Source organism: Triturus cristatus, chromosome 12 (genome assembly GCF_964204655.1).
Source record: "Triturus cristatus chromosome 12, aTriCri1.1, whole genome shotgun sequence".
In the NCBI taxonomy this organism is placed as follows: Eukaryota; Metazoa; Chordata; class Amphibia; order Caudata; family Salamandridae; genus Triturus; species Triturus cristatus.
In genome coordinates this window covers 456,091,820-456,116,883 of record NC_140595.1, presented here as the reverse complement: position 1 = coordinate 456,116,883, position 25,064 = coordinate 456,091,820, and the positions used below count along the sequence as shown (strand labels likewise).

The 25,064-nt window shown below is 44.8% G+C and overlaps 1 protein-coding gene across 1 annotated transcript in view; it reads left to right on the top strand.

Annotated features, from left to right (window-relative positions):
* Window positions 1-25,064, top strand: part of VPS35 (VPS35 retromer complex component) — a 364,228-nt gene that overhangs the window by 189,640 nt on the left and 149,524 nt on the right. The gene's annotated exons all lie outside the window — the stretch shown is intronic.

Sequence of the window (25,064 nt, the reverse complement as noted above, 5' to 3'; positions counted from 1 at the left end):
GCGGTACCCCTCACTGAGTTATTTGTCCTACTAGTACTGTCAGTCTCTCCTCCTAGTCCATTATACCTCCCACCAAACTTATCTTACCTGTGATTGATGATGATTACGTTCGGCACAGCGATGGCTGCATGGTTTCCCAACAGAATGGAGAAGATGCCATGGTTGTGGTGGTAGTAGTAGACTCTGGCACTAGCATTTGCAAACAGAAAAAAAGAGACAGTCACTTGCCTGAGAGAGACTGTGGGAGGAGTAGTAGAACGAAGTAAAGTACAGTACAGAAGAAGACTGTCAAACAAACAATATTGCAACTGCTAAAGTAAAATAAAACATAATGGTGGCGGGGACAGCCTAGTACAAGAAGTTACAAACTGTAGTTGGCTCGAGTGAGTCACTTAACACAATCGTAATTCATAACCTTTACTGCTGTGTGGTAGGATGTTGATGATGAATCCAATCAATGCCGGCAATTAATTATGATGTATTAGGTGGGTCCCTTTGGAAAAAAATTTGGCTTGTACATAGACTGAGCATGGGTGGGCAAACAGTACGCATGGACACAACAAAAGTAAAACACAATCTTGGAAGACGACCATGATCCATTATTCAATAAATCTATAAAGGGAGAAAAAGAAAATGCATGCTTGATGATGAAGATAACTTGATGGTTAATGAGTAGTACTTACTAACTACTACTACACAATTAGACAGTACAGGGCAGCAGTATATTAATATGAAATTTGCCTTGCCTGTATGCCCTCAGAGAGACCCAAATTACCGGGCTTACTTTTAAAGCTAGCAAAAAAATAGTTGTAGGGATCAATTACCAAACAAACAACAACACAACACACAGTCGTAATGAGTGAAGAGAAAAAAGGAATCAAATCAATTAAAAGACGAATGATGAATGATACTAAAGTTACTGTATTATCCTTGTCCAATTGTGGAGTTGCATCTCGTCATTCATCTTGGTCCTCCCTTCCATGGACACTCCGCACATCAATCTTGTGTGCCACTGCCTGCCTGATGTGGAGTGGTAAGGTAAGTGTGAGTTGTTTCTCCCAGTATAGCACAGGGTAAATGCCGGCCTGTAAGTGTAGATGGAAAAACAAAAGGGGTATTGAAAAATAACTGAATAAAAAAAAAAGCATAAATTACGGTGGAGTGCAAGACTCTTGAGAGAACACTTTCAGACTGAGGTGTCTTGGATACTTCGTGTCTACTCTATTTACAGCATTAAGCTACAACAACAACAGGACAGGAGCCAGCACAGAACAGGCCCACGGCACCGGGCCATGACCCAACCTCCATTTACCTTACATTTTGACAGAGCCAGACAAAAGGTATATACAGCAACCTAGCATTTTCCAAATCAAGTGACTAAATCAATGCGCCACTGTCAGTCATACCACTGCACTCTACTCCACCACTACACGGACATGTAGCCTAGGTCTGCTGTGGTTCTTGTTGAATTGTTGTGTTTACCTTTTATGCCAGTTCATGAAACGCAGTGATTCCATCAATCATCTCCGATCCAACTGACTGACCGCGTGCAAATCTAGTAAGGTCATCATCATGACCGTGTGGTACGTGTTGTCCAACACCAACTCAGTCTGTAGTGAGTCCGATTAAGTTTATATTCCATATTAAAAAATTGCAACGGATATTGGCCTGCACCTGCAGTAGTAGGAGTACAATGTGGTTATTAAACAACAAGGAAACATTGACTGTCACTTGAGTCACTTTTACTTTGTAGATTAACTAGTATAGTTCGACTTCATGCACATTCGCTCTGAGTCAGCAAGCATCCAATGCAATGCCTGCCATCATTCATTAATCATTACCTGTCTTGCTCTTCTCTTTGGCTGTCAGATCAGATGCCTAGCCTTCTGACAGTGATGAGTTTCGGCTCGGAAACAAAACGGAAGATAGCTATAGTCATGTTTCACTTCTTATGGAGAGACTGTTAGAGGAAACATTTATTGTACTATTCTCCATCTCCATCCAATGTCGGGCTTGATGGAAATGTATTTAGGGCGAGTCAGGAAGATGGAGCAGGACTCTGAGGAGTGGAGTGGACAGTTAAATACACAAACGTGCAACTCCAATAGGAAAATAAAAAGAGGAGACGGTGGTGATGGATTTGTTGTGATTTAATTAGAACCAGAAAGACAGATACACACACAAATAAAGGAAGGAAGAAAGTAACAATTTGAAAGCCTAGTTGTCAGGGAAGAGGAGCTCGTCCTCAAACTCTGGTGGTTCGGACAGAAGTAGGTCATGTAACCCACTACTTATGTCGTCGAAGTCGCTCTCCTCTTCCTGCTGTGATTCACGTATTTTGTACTCCGGTGGTATAAAGTGCTGATTCATTTTGATCATGGTTAACCTCTCCACGCTTTTGGGCGAGAGACTGGTCCTTTTCACAGTTATAATGACACCAGCAGCACTAAAAACATGCTCAGAAGAGACACTTGCGACAGGGCACGCCAGATACTTTATCGCCAGCCTGCTGAGCATTGGCCATTGGCTTTTTTCCCCATACCAATACACCAATGGGCTTTGCTCCATGAAGACCTCTGTTGTGTCATCCAGATAGGCCTGGACCATCCGCTCAATGTTCAGGGGTGCTCCGATTTGCTTGGCCTCTTTTGCCTCTGCATCAGCAATGGACTTACAAAACCCATTCCATAGAAACCAATCAGTTGCCGTTTTTTTGGATGTGGCTGATGATCATGTAGGTGCTGTTGTTGATGTTATTGCTGGTAGTGTTGTTGACTGCTGGGAGGCAAACGCACTGCTCTCAGGCTCTGAAGTAGAACTTGACTCTGGATGGCCTGTAGTACTTGTTCTGGCCTGGGGTGGCAGGCCTCTAATTAAGAGCCGTTCGTTTTCGAAGTCAGTGGCTTCCTCAGCTATCAAAGTTTTGTACTTGGCAACATCCACTTCTGAAAAAGGAATTACTGCATTACTGTTCAGAAAATTTGTACCGTGGATCCAAAATTGTGGCAGTAATGTAATGTCGATGTGACACAATGTTATTTTGAGTCCTTGTATTTTCAGATAAGCGAACTGCTAAGGTGTCTGCCAAATAACATGCGTCTACTTTGTCATCCACACCTGCGTACGTTTCAGACACCGCCTTCAGCTCTTGCTCTAGCGTCTACAACAATGGGATGGCTTGGCCCATAGTACAGTCCTCCCTGCTGACTTCACATGTGAAGACCTCAAAAGGAAGTTGCATCTCTCAGGTATTTAACGAGGTCCCATTGGGCCATCTCAAATGCCTGTCACAGTAGGAACCCCTGATCTTTTCATGACATAAGCATTGAGTGGTATGTACTGCTCAAACAGACGATCAAGCATGTAATAAGTTGAGTTCCAACGTGTTGGCACCTCCTGGATGAGTGCTTTGACTGGCATTTTATGCTCACGTTGAATGACCCTCAGCTGCTTCCGGGCTTTAAAAGAATGGTTGAAATGTGTGCATATTCTTCTGCAGGTGGTCCGTAAGTTGCTGACTTTGCTTTAATTTTTCAGAAAGTCTTGAACAACAATGTTAATGCAGTGTGCCAAACACGGGACCCTGAAATAGCCACCATCTTTCATGGCCCTAACTACATTACTGCCATTGTCCGTGGCAACAAAACCAATGTTAAGCCCTCTTGGTCGCAGCTACTCAAAGACCTTGCTGTTAAACCCATCCAAAATGCTTGCAGCAGTATGAGATTTCTCCATAGCAAACATGGCTACAGTTGCATGTTTGCGAGTCATTAAAAATCTCAGCAGTGTCAACACCTGCAGATATCTTTTCTCTAACACCCGAAAAAGAGATCCAGTGTGCAGTGATGCACATGTAATCAGTGGCTTGGCAATTGGTCCACATGTCTATTGTCAGGTGGATACTCTGAACAGCACTCTGTTTTAAGGCTTTTCCAAGCAATTCCAGCACGTCGTGATGTAGTGCTGGAACAGCAACTCTGGCGTAGCGGCTGGGAACCTTCCATTTTGGGCAGATGGTTGTCACAAATTCCAGAAAACCCCGCCTTCAACAAAAGAAAAAGGGAGAAGTTTCAAGCTAACATTTTAGCCAGCTTCGCATTGTACAAACGTGCTATTGGGTGGTTGCGTTCGAACTGCCCCTCCGGCCTAGTAAACATGCAGAGAATGGTAGGCTGTGTGGTATTCCTTTCTGTTAGGCTCAACACCGCACTTTTTTTCATTGCAGTACTCCTTGGTGTCTCAGGCTGACTCTTACTCTTGTGCCGCTGAGATGTTGCTGAGGATGTGGGCGGTACCACTGCAGTGCTGGGGACAGGGCTACTTTGTGTACCACTACCAGAGAGAATTTCTCCCTCTTCTCCCTCTTCCTGTTCCACCGTGAGCGGACCTTCTACTCGTTTATCCCCACCAACAGCAATGGTTCCAGTTTTTATGCGACAAAGGTGGTCCTCCCAGTTGATTGCGTGGTGTTTTTTCAGATGGGAAATTTGGCCTCCAGTACCATAGTTTATACCAAGCTTACCCCGACTAACAGAGGTATGACAAATGGAGCATATAGCAATGTTCTCCTCCTTTTCGCTAACCGCACTGGGGAGCTTAACTTTTGTCTCCTGCTGGAGGTGCCACTTCCAATGCCGGATGAACTGGAGGATGTGCGTTGAATTTGACTCTGTGCGGTACCACTACCTACTTGTGCTGAGGTGGTGCTTGTGCTGGATGTAGGACGTTGCCGGCCCTTTGCTAATGTAAATATGGAAGCTGGAGGTCGTGTTGGTGTTACCTGTGTTGTAGGTATGCATGCTACATCCCTCGCAGCCATTTTGGATAGGGTAATAATGTTGGACTCCATCTCCTCAGGCCGGGAGTGATGTTCGTGATGACTGGCTCATCATCATTATCCTACTATTCTACATCAACCTCCATAAGTGTATGGCTTTCTGGAACCTTCCTTTTCCCTAGCCTGGTCTTGGGATGTGTCTCCCTCTCATGCTCAGGTTGTTATGACTCCCAAGTGACATCTAGATCATCAGAAGGGATGCTTGGAAAAGAATTTGATGGACTAACCCTCCTTTTCCTTGCTGGGGATTTGGTAGACAATGGATCTCCTGAATGAGTGGCTTCCTCTTCTTCCTCTGCATGAGGCTCAATTTCCTGAACGGCCCCAACTTCGGGAGGAACTGCTACTGCTATTGCAGGCGGTGGTTATGGCTGTTGTTGTTGACCACTTATCTGCTGTGTTCCCTCCTGCATTGATTGTGTACTACTTTGTGATAGCGATAAGTTTAGGTCAGGCTCAGCATTACTGCTTTCCACCATTAGGCTGGCTACCTCTTCCACACTCATCTGCTTGGGCCTGGGTTGGTGGGTTGGGCCCACTGATGCAGAGGTGCTGCCCCCAGCTTGGCCCCCGGACACAGCTGCTGGAGGCGTCATTTTTGGTCTCCCATAAAAGGTTTTGGGCGGCACACCAGACTTAAGTGACACTTTCTTCTTCTTCTGTTCCTTCTTCTCAATAGCAACTTTCTTGGTACTGGAGGACCTGGTGCCTGCTTTCTTTGGGGGCATCTTCTTCAGATGTCAGCAGCACTCAGTTGCAGAGATGGCTGGTCAGGTCACTCACACGTCACGTCGTGTACAGCAGTAGGACATCTGTCTGGCACCACAACGGGCGATGATGACACACCTCCTCAGTCTTTTATGCACCTAAAAGCAAAAAAGCCAGAAGAACATCAGTCAAACGATAGTACAATCAAACTAATATAATATATAACTTCTTAGTGTGTGGTGGGTGGTCACAACAGTGTAGCCATTTATGAGACATTGACAACAAGGCCAGGGCTTTCCTGGTGTACTGTACTGTGTACACTCAGAAAGAATAAGAATAGCAAAGAACAAAAACATAAATGTAGTGGAGCCTGTTTGCCCTAAATTTGTGCATCACATGGGATGGATGCAGCATCAGGGAGCAACAACAACACATACACAAAAAAAACATTTATTTAACACACCCAAAAAGTGAAATATACCCCAGAAAAAAACCCACATTTTGCAATTCAATCCAAAGCCATCCATGCCATACATGATGTTAAAATTCAACAGACAACACAAAAAGAGTTGTTTAACTTTCATGCACCCATGATGATTGATGAGTAGTACCTCTGAGCCTACTGGCAGACTAGGCCACAAGCTTGGAGGCCCATGGCAAAAGCACAGTGGCTGGTCCAACAAAATGTCCGCCACCACATGGCCAGGCCACTCACAAAAACAAGACAAGGAATACAAGACAGACAATGCAGGCCTATGGCAAAAGCACAATGCCTGGCTTCAAAAAATGGCCGCCACCCACATGGTCAGGCCACCCACCACAATAACAAGAAAGTGAATACAAAAGACAGGAACAGGAAGTTGGAGTCTCTGGGGAACTTCCTTCCTCTTTTAAAAAATTGTAAAAATAAATAAAAATGACTCCATGCCCCAAAAACTACAGCCAAATGACAACCTGAGGAGTTTTTTTTAGCAAAATGAACAAAATCATCATTTTCGAGAAGGTTTTATGTTGCCCGCGAGATATTGTTAGCCCGATTGCAAATTCTGCGTGTTCGGCATCGCGAACTGCACAAAAAGTCGTTATCGCGTGCGCGAACACACATATTGAGCGCGCGAAGAAGACAAAAACTGTAAATCCGCGTTGTCACGCTGTGCAGAGTTGCCAAAACTACGCGAGCTGAACACCTAGGGTTACCTACTGGCTGAAAAGCCCTATTTATTTAACACACATCCAAAAACTGAAATTCCACCCCAAAAACACATTTTGCAATTCAATCCAAAGCCATCCTTGATGTTAAAATTCAACAGACAACACAAAAACAGTTTATATGCACCCATGATTTGATGATGACTACCCCTGGGCTTACTGGCTGACTAGGCCACAAGCTTGGAACTGAAGCCTATGGCAAAAGCAAGCACACTGCCTGGATGGCTCCACAAAATGGCCGCTAGCCACCCACAGCAAAAAGAAATGGAAGACAGACAATGCAAGCCTATGCCAAAAGCACACTGCCTGTCTTCACAAAATGGCCACCACCCACATGGCCAGGCCACAACAACAACAAGCATAAGCCAAGGGGAACAAAGAAAAGACATGCAGGCCTATATGGAAAAAGAAGCACACTACTAAACTACCACCACAAAATGGCCCCAAGCCACATGATCACTCAGTCACAATAGGCCATGGAAAACAATGAACAGAAGCAGGCCTATATATGACCAGACAAAGGAGGCCTTCTAAACAACACAGCTTTAATGCAAAAATGCAAAAACGAAAATCAACAGGGCTACGAAAGGATTGGAAAGTTACACATCAAGTACACACACACATCCAACAAAGGTATTTAACACACACACCCAAACAGTGAAATACACCACAACCACATTTAGCAAAATAATCCTATGCCATCCATGCCCTACATGATGTTTAAATTCAACAGACAGCACAGAAACATGGACCCATGGGTACCTCTGGGCCTACTGGCTGAAATTTCAAAGAAAAACAACTAGGCCCCTACTGAAAGTACAGGCCACCCACAACAATAATTTTTAATAACGATGAAAATCCCAGAAAACTCTAGGTACAAACAAGCCCCAATCAAACAAACATGTACACCAATTCTCCAACTTACCTGTAAAATGAAATCTCAAATCCAAAAATCCTCAAATAAATCCAATCCAATGAAATGGTGCAGCAGATAGACACAAAAAGTGATCCTTCCAGCTCTAAATCCAAATGAAAGTGAATTGAATTGAATTGAAAGGACATTTATAGAGCGCATGGCTACCCTAGAGCGTCCCAGCGCTATAGCAAATCCTAGATCAGATACAAGAATTAGGGAAACAGATGAGTCTTTAAACGTTTACGGAATAGAAGATAATTAGATTCAGACCGAATCATCAGTGGCAAACTGTTTCAAAGTTTTGCCACATTGTACCCTTAGCGACGTCCTCCGCTGCGCATCCTTTTTATAGTAGGAACTAGGACAAGGTGCTTATTTTCTGATCTTAGTGGTCTAGAGGGACAATATGGCTGAATGAGGGATCTAACAACTGGGGGGCCCTTATTAGAGAGGGCCTTATGAGCAATGCATAATGCTTTAAAATGGATCCTTTGCACAACCGGCAGCCAGTGCAACGTTGCCAGAGAAGGTCTAGCAGACATGCATCTAGCAGAGTTGGTGAGTAGTCGTGCTGCGCAGTTCTGGATGACCTGTAGCTTATTGGTGGCTACCAAAGGGGCGCCCAGATAAAGGACATTAGCATAGTCCAGGCGAGAAAGAACAAGTGCCTGGACCACTATTCTCTTAACAGTGGGAGGAAGTAGGTGGAGAATCTTCCTGAGCATTCTGAGAAAACCGTAGCAACCTGCGGCCACTTTACTTGTTTTTTAAAATTCAAGTTGTGGTCTATCCAGACTCCCAGGCTCTTAATTTCAGCTTTTGGGGTTGGAGAAGGGCCAAGACATTTGGGCCAGGAGGGGGCAATAGTGCATGGAGGACAGTTTCCCAGGAACAACAGTTCAGTTTTATCACCGTTAAGCTTCAAATAGGAGTCGTCCATCCACCTCGACACTTCTTGCAGACACAACGCCAGATTAGGAGCAGATTTATCTTCTTGACTGAAAGAAACTACTAGCTGGGTGTCGTCTGCATATGTAATGATCTGGATGTCATGAGGGGTTACCAGTTCCGCCAAAGGGCTCATATACACATTAAAAAGCGTGGGGCTCTGGGATGAGCCCTGAGGCACCCCACACCTAAGAGGTAATGGTTCAGATGAGAAATGTTCATCAAAAACCACAAATGATCAGTCTTGAAGGAATGATCGCAACCACTTTAATGCCATACCAGAAATTCCAACGTCCTTAAGCCTCTGGATCAGAAGCTGGTGATTCACGGTATCGAAGGCTGCGCTAAGGTCAAGTAAAATCAGTGCCGCGCAGCCCCCGTTATCCGTGATTTTTCTTAAACTCTCCACCACAACTAACAAAGCAGTTTCCGTGCTCTGTTGTGCTCTGAACCCAGTCTGAGTGGGGTGGAGACAGTTATGCTCTTCTAAAAAAGTTGACATTGTGGTGTTGACATATTTCTCTGCCAGTTTTCCCATAGCAGGTAGTAGTGAAATGGGGTGATAATTAGATAGAATGTCAGAATCTAAATCAGGTTTCTTTAATAAGGCTCTCACCATCGCCTGTTTCCACAGGAGAGGCACAGATCCTACTTTGAAGGATGCATTAATTACATTTAGAATTGTCGGCGCAACTATTTCAAAGACTTGTCTTAAGATATCAGGAGGGGCTACATCTGAAGGGGCTCCTGATTTAACTTGGTTAAAGATATTCTGAAGAGTAATCAAATTTATGGGGGGGATACGCTCTAGCAGATTAGCAGCAAGACATGCAGAGGGCATTATTTGGGGTTCCAACACCGCCGGGAATGATTGATAAATGGCTTGGATTTTCTCGTAAAAAAATGTAGCAATTAAATTACAACGTCGGGGGATATCCTTATCAGAGCTGGGGGGGGGGGTGGCGGAATAAAAAGAGATTTGGCAATTTTAAAAATTTCACGGGGTCGATTTTCTGCTAAAAGAATTTCCTTTTCGAAAAAAACGGATTTCGCTAATTTTATTTCATACTTATAGATTCTGATGGAAGTTCTATATTCCTCCTTCCTATCAGCTGTCGGATCTTTCCTCCAATGGCGTTCTAGCTGCTTAGAAACTTGTCTAAGAGCACGCAACTTGGGAGTGTACCATAAATTATGGTGGCCCCTTCTTTTTTTATGTATAAGTTTCTTAGGTAGAACCAAATCCAGTGACAATTCTATCTATTTATTAAGCTGGTCATTAGCAATAGCTGGATTGGAATCTACTGTAGGGGCTGACTCTTTTAGATGCCTTGTCCATGAGTCGTACGATAGTTTGGCCCAGGGTCGTACCCATCTGGTGTTTTCCTTTACCTGTGGGGCTGTCTCTTGGATTATCCAAGAAAAAGGAATCAAAAAATGGTCCGACCAAGGGAGGGGAATCGGGTGAGACACCATTAAGTTGGCGATATTCGAAAAAATGGGATCGAGAGAATGTCCTTTGTTATGTGTGGGTTTATTGCTCAACAGTTTTAGATCCAATATTTCAAGACCTTCAATAACCTCCACTACTGAGGAAAGAAGAGCTTCATCAAAGTGGAGTTTGAAATCTCCAAGGAGTGTAAAATTAGGAAGTGAACTGGCCAGGCTGGCAACCTTATCCAAGAGATGTTTACAAAAATTGCCTGCCGGGCCAGGAGGGCGATAGACTAAGATGCCTGAAAATGTGTCAGTCTGCGATATGCTGATCGTAAAATAAAGACTTTCACAGTAGGGGACTAGCCATAATGCGACATTTAAGACTGTCCTTATAAATAATAGCTAGGCCACCACCTCGCCCTGCAGTCCTATCGAGTCTGGATATAGCATAACCCGAAGGCAGGGTTTGGATGACCACCGGACCCCCTTCGTCATTCAACCAGGTTTATGTTAAGAAAAGCAAATCAGGCTTTTCGTCGTCCATCAGTAGGCATATTTCCTCTGCGTGTTTAGCCAACAGTGAACAGCACATGGACAAAGCACTGGGAGGAGCCTGCTGGACAGGAACAGGAAGTTGGAGACTCAGGGGCACTTCCTTCCTCTTGAAAAAAAGAGTAAAAAAAAGAAGACTCCTTGCACAAAAGACTACAGCCAAATCACAATCTGAGGAGTTTTTCTGAGCAAAATGATCATTTTCGAGAAGGTTTTATCGTGTTCGAGAGATATTCTTTGCCAGATTGTAGTTTCTGCGTGTTCGGGAACGCGATCTTACCAACACTGCCACTGGAAGGAAGATAGCGTGTCCGAATGACATGTTCGCGTTCGCACTGTCTCGCGGGATCATGCGGCCGAATTCCCAACCTCGTGGCACACGCGAACGGATAGGAAATCGAGTCGGCGAACACAGAATCTAGGTAAGTTGTTACCGCGCCTGCGAGAACGCATATTGAGCGCAGGAGGAAGATAAGCAACTACGCTACGCTTTAGATTGCGTAGTATTCGGCAACTTCGCGCTCTACGCGAACCGCAACGTTACAGAAACTTCGCAAACTCCACGAGCGGAGCGTAGTTCGCCGCCCAGGCGTAGTATTAACCCTGTGTGGAGCAAGATTTGTTTTATGAATGTAATTGAACTGGGTATAACGAAAGCTGATGTTGCGCGAAACTGTGTGTACCTGCTCCAGTGCCCTGGCCCAGTTCATGTCACTAATGTCCTTTGGTAGCACAGTTCCCCACCACAGCCGAAGCCACTCCACATCGGCTTGAGCCTGGAGCAAGACCAGCTTGTAAATCAGGAGACCAATTTGCCCCCTGCAAATGTAAGGACAATCTGCAGCAGCTTGTGCGTTTGCGGCTCGGTCTGTCCCAGCACATGTATCTGCTGAGTCATGGCTGCACATGTCAGAAATTGCAAGGCAGGCAGGCCGGCATCTTCCACCAGCTCCATCAGTGGACACAAGCTGCCCTTGTGCAAACAATCCCCAACCATAGTTAGGTCCGCCGCTGTCCAAGTGGCAAGCTTTCTCCCATTGAAGAACCCACCTCTTGAGGCGGTAATACCAACCAAGGGGAACGCCGGGACATAGAGCCAGGAGCATCCCACAAACTTATTGAATTACTTCCAGCTACGCACGGCTATCTGCAATGAACATAGGGAGCGGGTTCGCGGTGAGACGCCCTCCCAGTTAAAGGGATATCAATGCCTTCTCAGTGTTTAGGGTGCCAAAGCATCCCAGTCGCTCCTGATGGAAACATCTCAGCCATTTGGCTAACCTCTGAATCTGAGCCATGGCGTGATACAGCTCTAGGTTGGGGACTCTGAGCCCCCCCTCCTTGATCGTACGGTGGAGGACGTGCAGAGAGAGGCTCTACATCTGCTTCCATGTTGTATAAGCTCCTATTGTATGCGGAGCCAGGACTTCTGGATCCAAGCGGGAGTTTCACAAAACAAATATAGCACCCTAGGCGAGAGAATCATCTTAGTGAGCACTGTCCTCGCCATTATGGGAAGTCTCAGCGAGCTACAAAATACTTTCCTGCTCCGCAGCCACCAGAGCACTCCTCCAAGTTTGGCCTCTCTGCTATCAACATCACTGGTGGTATTTTCACCCCAAGATATTGGCGCACCCAGGGCTTCCAAAGGACACCATTGTTCTCATCAACAGCGGAACTACGCTGCTGCCTCCACACATTGGGAAGACACAAGACTTCTCCCAATTCATGTCTAGGCCCATTGCCTTGCCCAAAAGGTTGGATCATACTGGAACAAAAGCATATACTCTCCGTAGAGGAGAATGGCGTGTTCTCTGTTGTGCAGTGGGATTCCCCTACCATCGACCTCCACCTTGACAATGCTAGCAGAGGGCTCTATGGCAATCGCAAACAACAGGGGGGATAAAGCACAGCCCTTCCTGGTGTCCATGCTTATCAAGAGGGCCTGAGATATTCTGCTCCGTTTTCACTCGAATGTGCCCAGTGTGCAATAGTGTGATCCATTTGTCCCATTCAGGCCCTAGATTTATGAGAAGCATCACTGCCCACATATAATGAAATTGCAAAGTGTCAAAGGCTTTTCATAGATCCATCAAGAGAGCAACCGTGTCATGGAAGGATTCCTAGGGGGGTCTCGTCGGGCACCCGTTGGAGGTACCTGATAATTAAGGAAGTGTTGATTTGTGGCATAAGCCCATTCTGGTCTATGTGGATCAAGGGGGACAGGTTGGGCTGCAGTCGGCCAGCCAGGATCTTACTCAGGATTTTATTATCAACAGAGGCTGGTAGGAGAAAGTCTCCTTCTGGTCCTTCCGTGGCTTAGCTAAGGGTATCAGCAGAGCCACTCTGCGGGTTGGCGGTAGGGTACTTGTCTCCCAAGCAACCTTATACAGGTCAACCAAATTGGGGGCAAGGAGAGAAGCATACAGCTGATAGAATTGGGCACAGAGACTGTCAATGCCTGGAGTCTTCCCAGTGGACAGCTCCTTGATGGCACCCCTTATCTCTGCCTGTGTATTTATTCAGTTTCTAGTTGCCCAATAACCGACAGATTGTCCAAGAGCATGGGAAGGGCTGTTCTGTCCAAGAAGCTGGCAATGACTTTGCCTGAAGTCACCTTGTCAGCGAGCTTGCGGTGGTCTTCATGGAGAATATTCATGTTGATCGCCAACCGGTTGATTTTTTCCTCTAGGGACAGCAGTTAATGCGTCCAAGAAGCGATTCAGTTTGTCCGGAGCCATGCCCTGCGTGCGTTTTCCCCTTCTCGTCGAGCTGCGTTTCCTCCACAAATGGGGGAGTACTGTGCAGACTAGACTGAAGGCCCCGCCCAGCTCGCTGGTCATTCTGGTGTGGCCCATATTCGCAGCCCAGAGGCAGACACCAGGATCCACAAGTGCCATGCACTCCTCGTATGGGTACACTACCCTCTTCATTTAGCCAAAGGAGAAGGTGCTCCATGTTGGGGCAGGCACCCCAAAAGTGCAGGCCAGAGGGGGGCAGCATCATCAGTGTCCACACATGCAGTGTGAGAGCCCATTGAGGTCAAACAATGGGATAAGGTCCTCGAGAGAACTCTGAAAGTTTCCAGACTGCAAGATTCAAACTCATCAACTATTATGTCCTCAGAGATCATACTTGACCCCGGAGCGCATCCAAGGGTACTTCCAGACGGCCGAAGCAGCTTGCCCCAGATGTGGGGAGCAGGGAGCACACTTTCTACATATGTTCTCGACATGTCCCGCACTTGGCGCTTTTTGAGGGGAGGTCACAACCGCAGTGGCAGCCGCTGTGGGCTGGGAGATTTCTGTTTTCCGGTCCAATGTCTCCTGGAATGGTTCCCGCCCACTGCTAAACACAGATCACAAAGACCTGGCCTTCATTCTGGCCAAAAGGGAAATTGCAAGGCATTGGAAAGCACCATGGGGACCCCCATAGATGCATGGAGAAGTGGGTGGGCTGCAAGGGTAGACTACTCTTAAGGGAGGACAGGTGAGGAACTGGCATTATTGATGCAGCCCGAGCACGGAACGCATTAGTGGACAGCTTTGCCAACCTTAATGTTGATACTCCAACCACATCACCTGCAAAATCATTAGCTGCTGCCTTCCAAGGAGATCCCCCACATGATAAAGGCTGCTCCAGGGCCCTAACAAAACCTAGGAAGGCTCGGTTCCTGCATGGGAACCTCCTGACCCGCAGATGTCGCACCTCACCAGACAGCAGTACACTCCAATACGACGTGTGTTTCGAAGCACACAAGACGAAGCAAGGACTCAACGGGGGTCCTGGTGACTGGATTCATAGCATGTCCTCTGTAGTTTCCAGTCAGGAAGGACCCTTAGGCATTCAGTTTGCAGTTGGGACAAAATCCGAAGAAACTGATTCACTAGTGAATACCAGGGCTTAGGTACTGATGGAAATTTAGGCTTGGGGGTTGTTTAAACATTTTTACTGCCCCTTTACTGCCACGGTTTTCATGGCCGTTGCTGTGGAGTACCCTTTCCTCCAGCATATAAATCAGACTATGTTCTTAAATCTTGCTGTAGATTACCCTTTGCTCCAACATATAAATCCGACCCTCAAGTTGCAATTGCCTTATTTTAAGGTTGACTCAAAAATCCATACCAAATCTACTTCTCTGGCACTAGATGTGGGTTTATGTACTAAAGAGGTACAGAGAGAAAATGGCAGTTCCTGTCATGACATTGATAGTCCGGCTCAAATGAGGCTTTTTGCCCACATTTTGACATAGTGAGAGCATGATGATTTAGTTTCCTTATTCATACACGGCTGCTGGCACATGTTAAGTTTTCGTTTGTATGATTGTTAGGGTTGCAGATTGTGCAAGATCCGCTAGTTCTACCTGTAGAAGTCCGAGATTTAGACGCCATCTATTCCCATCATCTCCTTATTATTTTCCTCTTTGCTTATCAAAGTCATCAAGTACATTCCCAATACTTAAAGCTGACTTTGGTAAAGTGCTACAGATGGGTTAAACAAAATTGTGCCACTTCTATGGGTAGGTCTGGGCTTCTATACAAAATTGATTTTAGGGATAAAAAGTATTGGAGGACGTTGTAGCAGCCTCCTTCTTCACACCCACTGAAAAACATTGAAATTTGTCTTTCTTCCCAGATACTGTACTACCTCCAAAAGGAAGTTGTCTAAACAGGCACACTTCCGGTCAATACCTTGGCCAGCTACACATTGACTCATGCACACAGTACTCTAGTCCCTCTAGGCAGCAGCTTCTCTTACAGCAGCATCTGATCGGCCACACGTTGATCAAGTGCTGTGTGACTAGCCACTACAAAGTACATTTAGGTACTGCAATCGGTTTGGCATTAGCCTCTGCTGCAGCAGTGCACTTGGGGCAAGTGACGCAGGTTGCTATAGCAGACTCCGCGTGTACAGTTGGGAAGGTGCCACATACTGTAACAACAGATCTTGATAGTGTGATCTGCAAGTACCCAGTTTGGTGAATGCTACAGATCTTCCACCTTAGTGGAGCCATAAACATGCCAGTCGCACTCAAAGGAGTCTGTTAGACAGACTCACTGCACCAGGGTGCTGCTCTTGCCCATGCTGTTAAATGGCTCCTCCTTCCCTTGCTATTAATTGGCTGCTCCTGCATAGTTAGCCTGCTGCTTCCCTTCTCTCCAGGCAGGATTCGCCTGGTGTTCCAGGTAAGTGAGACAGTTTTTTGTCCAGATCAGAGTCTAGATGATGTCCCCTTAGCTGGCTGCCAAACAGACATCCGCTCTGGTTGCTCAATAGTCATCTGGATACTCTGTGGAGCACCATGTAGTTGTTTAAAGAGAACTTGGCATGGGAACAAGTGGTCAGCAGCTCCCACTGTTATACAGATACAGCAGACAGGGGTATATGGATTCTCTATCCGCACTTTCAGACCATGTTTGGGTTCCCTTTTCATGTGTCCTGCCCACACTCAGCCTTTGTCTGAAGTGCTGCTCCTCATAGCAGGGTCCTCTACCGGTTGAAACACCCAGAACAGAGGAACAAAGAGGTGTGAGCATCTTGCACCTGGCCTTCAAGAGCCTCATTGATAGTGAATAGGAAGACAGACAAAAGGCCGACCTCTTCTAAATGACCCTTCACTCTCTGAACAACAGGGACTGAATTCCCAGCCTTCACTCCCACCATCTATCAAATGGCAGTGCTCACGAAGACCCTGGAGCAGCTCCTGCAACTAAACAACCTAGTCTAATTTCTAAGTGGAAGCCCGTTTCTGTTTTTCCCCACATCAGTATCTAGGTCTCCTCCCTCCAGTCTCAGAATGGTCAGCCACGCACTTCAATTCTCTAGATAAGTAACCACACCTATGTAGTGTGCATATACTATGCCAGGGACTTCCAAAAGGTAACCAACAAGCATACTTTGCTGTGCTTCATTCAGATGTATAATTTGTGTGTAACACGCAGACTATGCACACACATATACAATTGCATACACACATGAGCTCGAGATGTTACTGCAAGGATCGGGGTTTGCCTGTAAAAATGTACTTTCACATGAGAAGGCATTTTTAGGTTTCGCCTGCATAGTGCTTGCGCTTTGCTTGTGAAATCTCTTATATTTAATGTATCTTAAAAGGGGGCTCTTATCAGTTCCCACAGCCAAATTACTGTGTTCATTCACTTTTGTGTGGAACTTTGTTTTTTTTGTTAACTTCCCCTGGCTGCACGCATTTAAAATGCTTCTATTAAAGCTGTTCACACTGTTCAAGCCCCATTCAATGTCAAGATAGGATCTTCTAACAGTATGCTGGAATGCTTGCTTTTTATTACTTAGTTGTGTAAAGCAGATGTTTTAGCCTTATAACGTTTGTGGCATTTCCTATTCATGACTCTGTACCTTTCTTTGCACTTTGTAGGCTTTATCGGATTGATTTTTTCAACGTCATCTATTTGGTCATTATGATCAAATTCTAAATGTTGTAATAGACATTGCACGTTAAAAATAAAGTACAAGAGCTATTCCATATCCGCCTTCTAAATGGGCAGCCACAACTGCAGTTACCTTGCAGACAACAGGGTCATGATTTGAATGGTGCAGCAGGTGCAGTAGCATTGGACCCAAAAGTTGTCAGAACTCCTCTAAACTCGTAATATTGCTATATTTGACTACTAAACAGACAGTCACAATTGCAGTTACCTTGCAGTTAAAAGGGACTTGATTTGATTGGTGCAGCAGGTGCAGTGGCACTGGGACTAAACGTTCTAGGGGGCCACACTAAACCCAGATTATCGAAAAATGTACTACTAAACAAGACAGTCACAAGTGCATTTATCTAGTAGGCAGTAGGGTCATGATTTGAATGGTGCAGTAGCACCAGGACCAAAAGCTCTAGGCACCCCACTAAACACCTAATATTGCTATATTTTACTACTAAACAGTCAGTCAGTAGTGCAGGTACTTTGCAGACAACCAGGGTCATGATTTGATTGGTGCAGCAGGTGCAGTGGCACTGGACCCAGAAGTTGTCAGAACTCCTCTAAACACCAAATATTGGTATATTTTACTACTATACAGGCAAACACAATTGCAGTTATCTTTCAGTTAAAAGGGGCTTGCTTGGAATGGTGCAGAAGGTACAGTGGCATCGGGGCCAAAAGCTGTAGGGACCCCATCAAACGAGATTATTGGTAAATGTTATTAATAAACAGGCAGTCACAAGTGCAGTTACCTTGCAGGCACTTGGGCCATGATTTCAATGGTGCAGCAGATACAGGAACACCTGGGTCCAAAGCTATAGGGACCCCTCTAACAACCAAATATTTCAATATTTTACTACTAAACAGGCAGTCACAAGTGTAGTTACCTTTACAGGCAATAGGATCATGATTTGAATGGTGCAGTAGGTGCAGTGGCACCGGCCCCTAAAGTTGTCAAGACGCTTCCAAACACCAAATAGTGCTATATTTTACTTCTGAACGGGCAGTCACAAAAGCAGTTATCTTGCAGGCACTAGGGGCATGATTTGAATGGTGCAGCAGCTGCAGTGGAACCAGGCCCAAAAGTTGTCAGAACTCCTCTAAACACATAATATTGCTATTACATCAATTAATCTGATTATTTCCCTCTTTCAATTCATTTTTAGGTCGAGCCTAGTGCAGCGCGCATGTGCTGCTCTAGGAAAACTACTTCTTGTAATCGCTCTGGGCTTTCCACATGCTCGTGCGTGTGTTTTTGTTTTTTTTTAGTCTTTTTTCTATTGGGCTTTGCATGCGTATTTCTAAGAAAGACATTAGGCAATTGGGCAAAGGCGGGTGCATGTCCCACCTCTCCCTGAAAATGTTTCCGCCTATGGCTTGCGGTTACGAGCAGGGGCACCATCTATTTTTAATTAGCGCTTTCGCGTTTGCCGCGCTTGTTCCTTCCGCTCTCACCCCAGCCGGCATCTAGTTTTAATTAGCGCGTTCGCCGCGTTTGTTCTATTTAGGTATTAGAGCGGTTGTATACATTCCCTCGTAAAGTAAGAGATTGAACACCGCTTTAGTTTGTGAAAGGGAAGTGCACACTATTTTCCTTCTCGTTTTCCCAGCCCTGCCTGGCCCCTCTGCCCTCCACTCGGCGGACAGGGGTGGGGACAGGGGAGAGGCCTATTTAAGCGGCTATTACCATAAAGCATCGATAATGTTGGCTTCTGGTCACGTGGCTTGCAGTAGGGCCGGCTATTATCTCCGTGTAAAGGGAGCTGCTGCTATTGCTGCTTTTCATGTAAGCCTCTGTGTGCACATGTCCTCCGGTGGCATGTGCACGCTCACGGTGTGAGACCGTTTCGGGTTTGTTATTATGGCCGGTTGTAAGATGGGAAGCAGTGCCCGGAGGCCTCTTGCTGAGGAGTCGCTTTCCGCCGGGGGAGGCTGTGCTAGACGGCAGAGGTGCGTTTGCATGGAGTGTGCGCGCGGGCTCTTTCCCAGCTGCTCTGCTCGGCTCTCACTCAGTGAGCACGAAGTTGTGCATTGATAGGTTTCTCAGTGGTGGCCGTTTACTGAGGTCTGTGCATGCTATTGCAGAGGGATGGCGTGCTGTTGTGAGGTGGTCTGTCCTCTTGGTCTGACAGAGAAGTAATTAGCGGCAGTGTCCCAAGCAATCGCTGAAATGTACAGAAAATAGCTGCACTTCTGTGGTTTTCATCACGCGATGTAAACAAGCTGCTATGATTGTCACCAAATGAGGGTGAGAGAAGGGTAAGTATACCAGCCGATGAAGACCAACTGATTGGAGACCCGCCCTGCCTTTGTTTTCAGGAGCTGACCTTGCATCCTTGTTTTGTGTCTACTCTACTCGCCAATTCCCATAGACTGTGGTAAGATAACATTACAAAACTAGTCATCGTTGCGGTTGTAGTCCTACACATTCCTTGTAAAGCCCATTAACGTTTTGCTAGTTATGATAGAAACTCGTTTCATAAGTGTGCCCGATTTATCCATTGAGTTGGGTCCAATAGAACCTCTTTGTTTCCCTACACTCAGTGGTTGTGAAAGTGTAGAATAACTAAGTTGAATGACATCGCTAATATTTCCTGAAAGTTCCAATTCAGTCTTTTCCAATCACATATTACTAGCATTATTGTAAATCAAACCACTTGATGAATCATATCCTGTACTTAGTTGATGGGACAAGTGGTACAGCTATTTGCCATTAATTTCCAACAAGCAAAACCTGTATTCTATTTTGTTCTCCTTCCTGGTTTGAGAACTCTAACTTGCTAAACATGGGAATTACGTGACTGCGGGGAAAAACCCTCTTGTGAAAGTAAAAGGAGATGTGTGTTGAGTCGAGCCCAGCAGTCTCCATTTCAATAATAGTTACTGCCTGCCCCTTAAACAATTGTACCATTTTTCATGTCCAAAAGGAGGAGTGAGTATGTTGTAATTGCATTGTCCTTATGCAGGAGAACTATGCTGGCCTTTGGTGAGTGCAAAAGGTTGCAGAGCTTAGTGTCGAACTATGGTGTACCCTCTGATTTGACACCAATCTGCAGTTCTTGTGGCAGTATTTGACATTAACCATTGGTATATTCAGCACGTTCTGAAAGTCTGTTACCCATTTACAGCTTTTGCTACATGATGTTGTACAGCCCTTTCCCTTGTGCATAAGCTGTAAGCATTAGAATGTATATGAGAACATCTGTTTATTATCAATGAGACCTCTGTGACTTTCTAGTCAGATCTTACTTAAACTTGAGACACCACCCCTTAGCTGTATCACGTCTACCCATTTATCACTTCTCTGTGTCGGAAAGTTTTTTCCATGGCAACAAAGATCAGAAATGCATACACCCTTGGCCTTCATTCTTGACTATTTCCAAATGGCATCCATTTCATCTCGAAGTAATGTTCACTTGGCTGTGAACGTTTGCCCTGATTCCCCTCGCTGATGTAGTGGCTCCACTCAACTGCAACTTGTTTAAAGCTGCTTATGCATTATACCCTAACAGTTGTGGAGAAAAAGCAAACATCTACAGCAGGTAGGCACAGCGTAACTCTTTAGAGTGCATCTTTTCGGCCCCCCACCTCAGAAACCTGCAAGCACTTCTCCTTTCATTCCTTTTTATTTGTTGCATGATGTAGCGCGAATTAAGGTATCAAAGCACTTTACATAAGTATTAGTTACATTACAGAAATCGCCCGGTGGGTGATAATGTGCTGCATGGCTAAACACTTATTAGGTCCAAAAGGTGAGACGTATTGGCTATGCCAATGCTTGTTCAAAATGTTGCTATTACTTACTGGCACTATACCACTAGTAACAGCTCAATATATTGCCTTTTTGTAAATAAACAAGTCATAACACTTTAATAGACTTTCTGTAACTTATATTGTACAACTACTCAGCAAGCTACAACTTACAAAAGCTGTGTATTATTAATCACATAGGTGACACCTAATGCATTTACCAATACTTATCTGTGTTTCTCCTGCTAATTGGATGGAAAGGTCTGGTCACACTAGGATTACAAAAACAAAAAACGTTTTTCTGCCTCCACTGTGCTTTATGCTGGGACCCCACCAAAATGGCTAATTTGACATGCTTAAGAGGATGGCGAGGAACTGTAATCATAGAGTTACAAATTGATTATAGTGTTCAGAAAAGAAACTTAAGCGCAGGAACAATCATCATTTTAGCTCTAGTAATCTGTGTATTTGAGTTGCTTTTATTGTCCAGTGGTCAATGTGCAAATGTCTACAACTCTTAGTGTGTCTTATTCTCGTTGGCAAAGGGAATGTAGTAATGAATCCTTGAGGGAATGCTGAGATGTGTTTGACTGTGTTACAAACATGCAAGTCTTTTACAGAACCGAGACTGATTTGGTACTTACTGTGGCCATGTTTTATGCCAAACAGACACATTGAGTGTTGTGAAGAATTTGTCCTTTGTAGACCCCTTGCAAGAAGGACTCGGACACTCAATTAAACCGTTCTAAAAGCAGACAGAAGAGCTTTAGAGCAATGATAAATGGTAGCAGGGTTCTCTCTTGCTTTCACTGTAGTGTCAATAAGGTACCTTTGGTAAACTTATTGCCCTCTGGAGTTGTTTATTTCTATTCATTGAAGAATTTGGGTCCCACAAGTGCCACGTCGGATTGAGCTGCACCTTACCGATGAGGTCCCGAAAAGCTAAACTGCAGTAGAAGTTGCTTCTATTCCTGTTTAGAGGGCATGTGAGCTAATGCTGGATGACCTTTTGGTGCTGGGACAGGATTGTTTTTCATTTATTCAGTTACTTTATGTAATGGAACAATAAGCAAAACAGTGAAATAAAAGCACCATGAGTAATTACTAAGCATTCCCTCTCTCAACGTTTGTGTATCTTAGTGAGGTGCTATAGGTGGCACAGGTGTGCCCTTACATGAGTGTCGAAGCTCTCTGTGCCAAAGGGACTTGAGCTGCACCTAACCAATGAGGCCCAACAAAACAGAAACACATCTGGGTTTGCTTGCGGATGTAATGACACTCGAAACTAAGCAAGGAAGAAATGTAATGCTCTCTTAGTGGCTTATTTCCTTATTAGGAATTACTATTGAGCCAGATTATTTATTTTAGTTTATTATATTTTAGTTTTAGCCTTTGTGTGGTCTATGTCAATTTTCTTTTTTTTTTTGTACCCAAACCATAGACTTACCTCGATAAAAGCAACACCAATATTTGGAAATAATTATACTTCCAAATATTGGTGTTGCTTTTATAAAGACTTATGATGGAGTGCACCTTCCTTTTTTTCTTTATGGACTCCTTGTAAGACAAGTATCGTTAAACAGCAGATACTGGGAGTTGTTGCACTCTAATGTATATATTGTCACCTAATGGAACTTTAAGTGCTTGACCTTGGTCAGCTGTTTTGTTCTTTTTGTGCCATAGACTTACCTCGATGTCTGTCCCTGGCACCTGCATTTTATTCTAGTACTTTATCACTGCCACCTGCTTGTGAAGGGTTGTTGTATGCATTCTGTTGGGTTTTGTTACTCTGTTTTTATGTAGTGCAACATTAAGCACTTATTTGGCGTCTTGCAGTTGCTGTGACTTTGTTAAAAATACCTTTTGTAGTCAATAGCCCTAGCACATAATGCATTCTGTTTCAAGTGCTCATCTTATTTCGAACATGTTGGTGTGATGATCTGTGGGTATGCCCTGCCATAGGAGAAGGGTGTTTTAAGGTTTGGGGTGGTGAATCTTGTGAGGTTCCACCAGGTGCGTGCAAGATGATCAGTGATTGTTGATGGAAAGGTATGTGTGCTGTAGCCTGGCCCAGTAATGGGAGCCTTTTTAGAATATGTTTTAGGAGTGGTCGCATCTGAGGTGCTTTAGAGGTGAGGTGTGTTTCTTACGAAGTTCTTATGAATCTAATTTACCATCTGTGGTTAATGTGGATGCGCAACAATGGTGTAACGCCTCCCTAGTATGCAAGTGGGCAGTTTAGATGTGGGAGGTTTGATCTGTTGTCTGTTCAATCATGTTTCTTGGAACATTATGGCAGAGATTGGTGTAGTGTGTATTGCGGTGGTATGTAGTGTTGCTTATGTGTTTGTGTCCGTGTTGTGGGTGCTTATATTGTTGTATTAAGACATAGCCACCTAACCAGATCACACTACCAGTAGCACATCATTACAGACTGATTAAAAATGCAATATTTTATGTTATGTTAACCCTGCAATGAGATGGAAAGTCGCTGGACTGCTGAACGTGCTACAAGTGCACAAATGCAACAAAGACAACCCTGTATGCCCATGGGGACCAGGGTAACCATATACAACACAACAGGTATCCTGTGGGACTTATCTTGATAATTACCTGCTATGTGGCTCAGAGGTAATCAGACAAATCATATGTAGGTATTTGCCATGTCTGATCCATATAATACACAATTTGATTAGGAATAAATCGATTAAAGCTGCTTTGAGCATCTTTCGCATCCATGTTAACCTGAGTGTGATGTTGCTTCTCTTCGCCCATTTTGCCACAGCTAACTCGCTTAAATCATGTCTTTCACACAATACTACAACATAAGACTGAATAGTGCTTCTCCAGTATTGTATATTTTATAGATTAAGATGCTTGAATCTTCTCCGTCATTATGGTGGGAGTTGCAAGGTAACAGTAAAAATAGAAGTATTGAAACTTTAGCATAGACCTTCATAGAAAAAAAACAATAGTATTTAGCAACCCATCAACATCATTTTCAAACATCCAAACTTCAGCTAATCAGAGCAGAAACCCTAGGGTATCCTTCCCCTAAAGAGCCTCCTCAGATTTCATACCCCACGTCTATGTGTTGGGAGTCTCTCTGAGCTCCTCTCAGTCAGTGTTTCTTCATTCAACTTTTGATCTCCAGCTTACAACTAACTTATCCTTGCCTAACAAAATCTAAGGCATTCTTGAACTATCTTTGCCTATTTTTCAAGCAGAATGCCAGAGTCTAAAAAAGGTTTGCTTAGGCCCTGCGAGACCTGTGGGAAATGTAGATTTTTCTCAGAGGATCCCCACAAAGAGTGTCTGTATTACCTTTACCCTGACCATAGACCCAGAGAATGCAAATATTGTCGTACGTTTTCATCCAAAACCCTCAAGGATAGGGAGGGTAGACTGCTCAACTCTACATGAAAAGAAGTCTACCTCTGACTCAGTGTCTGATCATGAGGAGATTGCTCATTCCTCCTCCAGGAAGAGAAAAGAAGGCATATCCTCTTCTCACCACAAGGACTCTAAAAGATAAAAGCCCCAACAAAAAGACAAGTCTGTAGAGAAACCCCCCAAAAAACTCCAAGCGGGGCCTTCTCAGTCTGGTTCAGCGCCTGCTTCTGCTCCCAGACCCCTTTCAAAGAGCCTTCACCAAGCCCGTCGACGGCTCCATCGTTGAAGACTCTGCCATCTAAGATGAAAGCCAGCATATCCTCACAGTCGACGACCTCATCGGTGACAGTCAAAACTTCGACTGCAGCAGTGTCTTCAGGCCAACAGCTGACACTGACTCTGTTGTCACCGTGAACAAGGCCATCATCGTTGACGAAGATTTCACCGTCAGCCATCGCACCTTCAACGGCACTGTCTACATCTGTCCTGCCACCAACTGTTAGCCACGGCACATTCTCAACGTTGCAGGTGGATACATCGCCAGAGGAAAACCAGCTTGTGCGTCCATCACTCCAATCGAGTTTACCTCCAGCTCGTCTCCTGAACTCCCAAGAGTCTGAGTATGAGAGCTTATTTGGCCCTGCTTATAGTTGAGGGTCGCTTATCAGGTCTTGGACAATGCGGGCAACAATCCATCCACATACCTTTCAGGTGATTATTCTATCATGGATAGGGGTCCTTTCTCCTTGACTCCTTCCAGGAGCATTACCCCTATGACGAGCAAGAGGAGGAACACCATCACCTACGGGAGCCCTCTATTAATCTTCCTATTTCTTTAGTATCAGACTTATACATATGA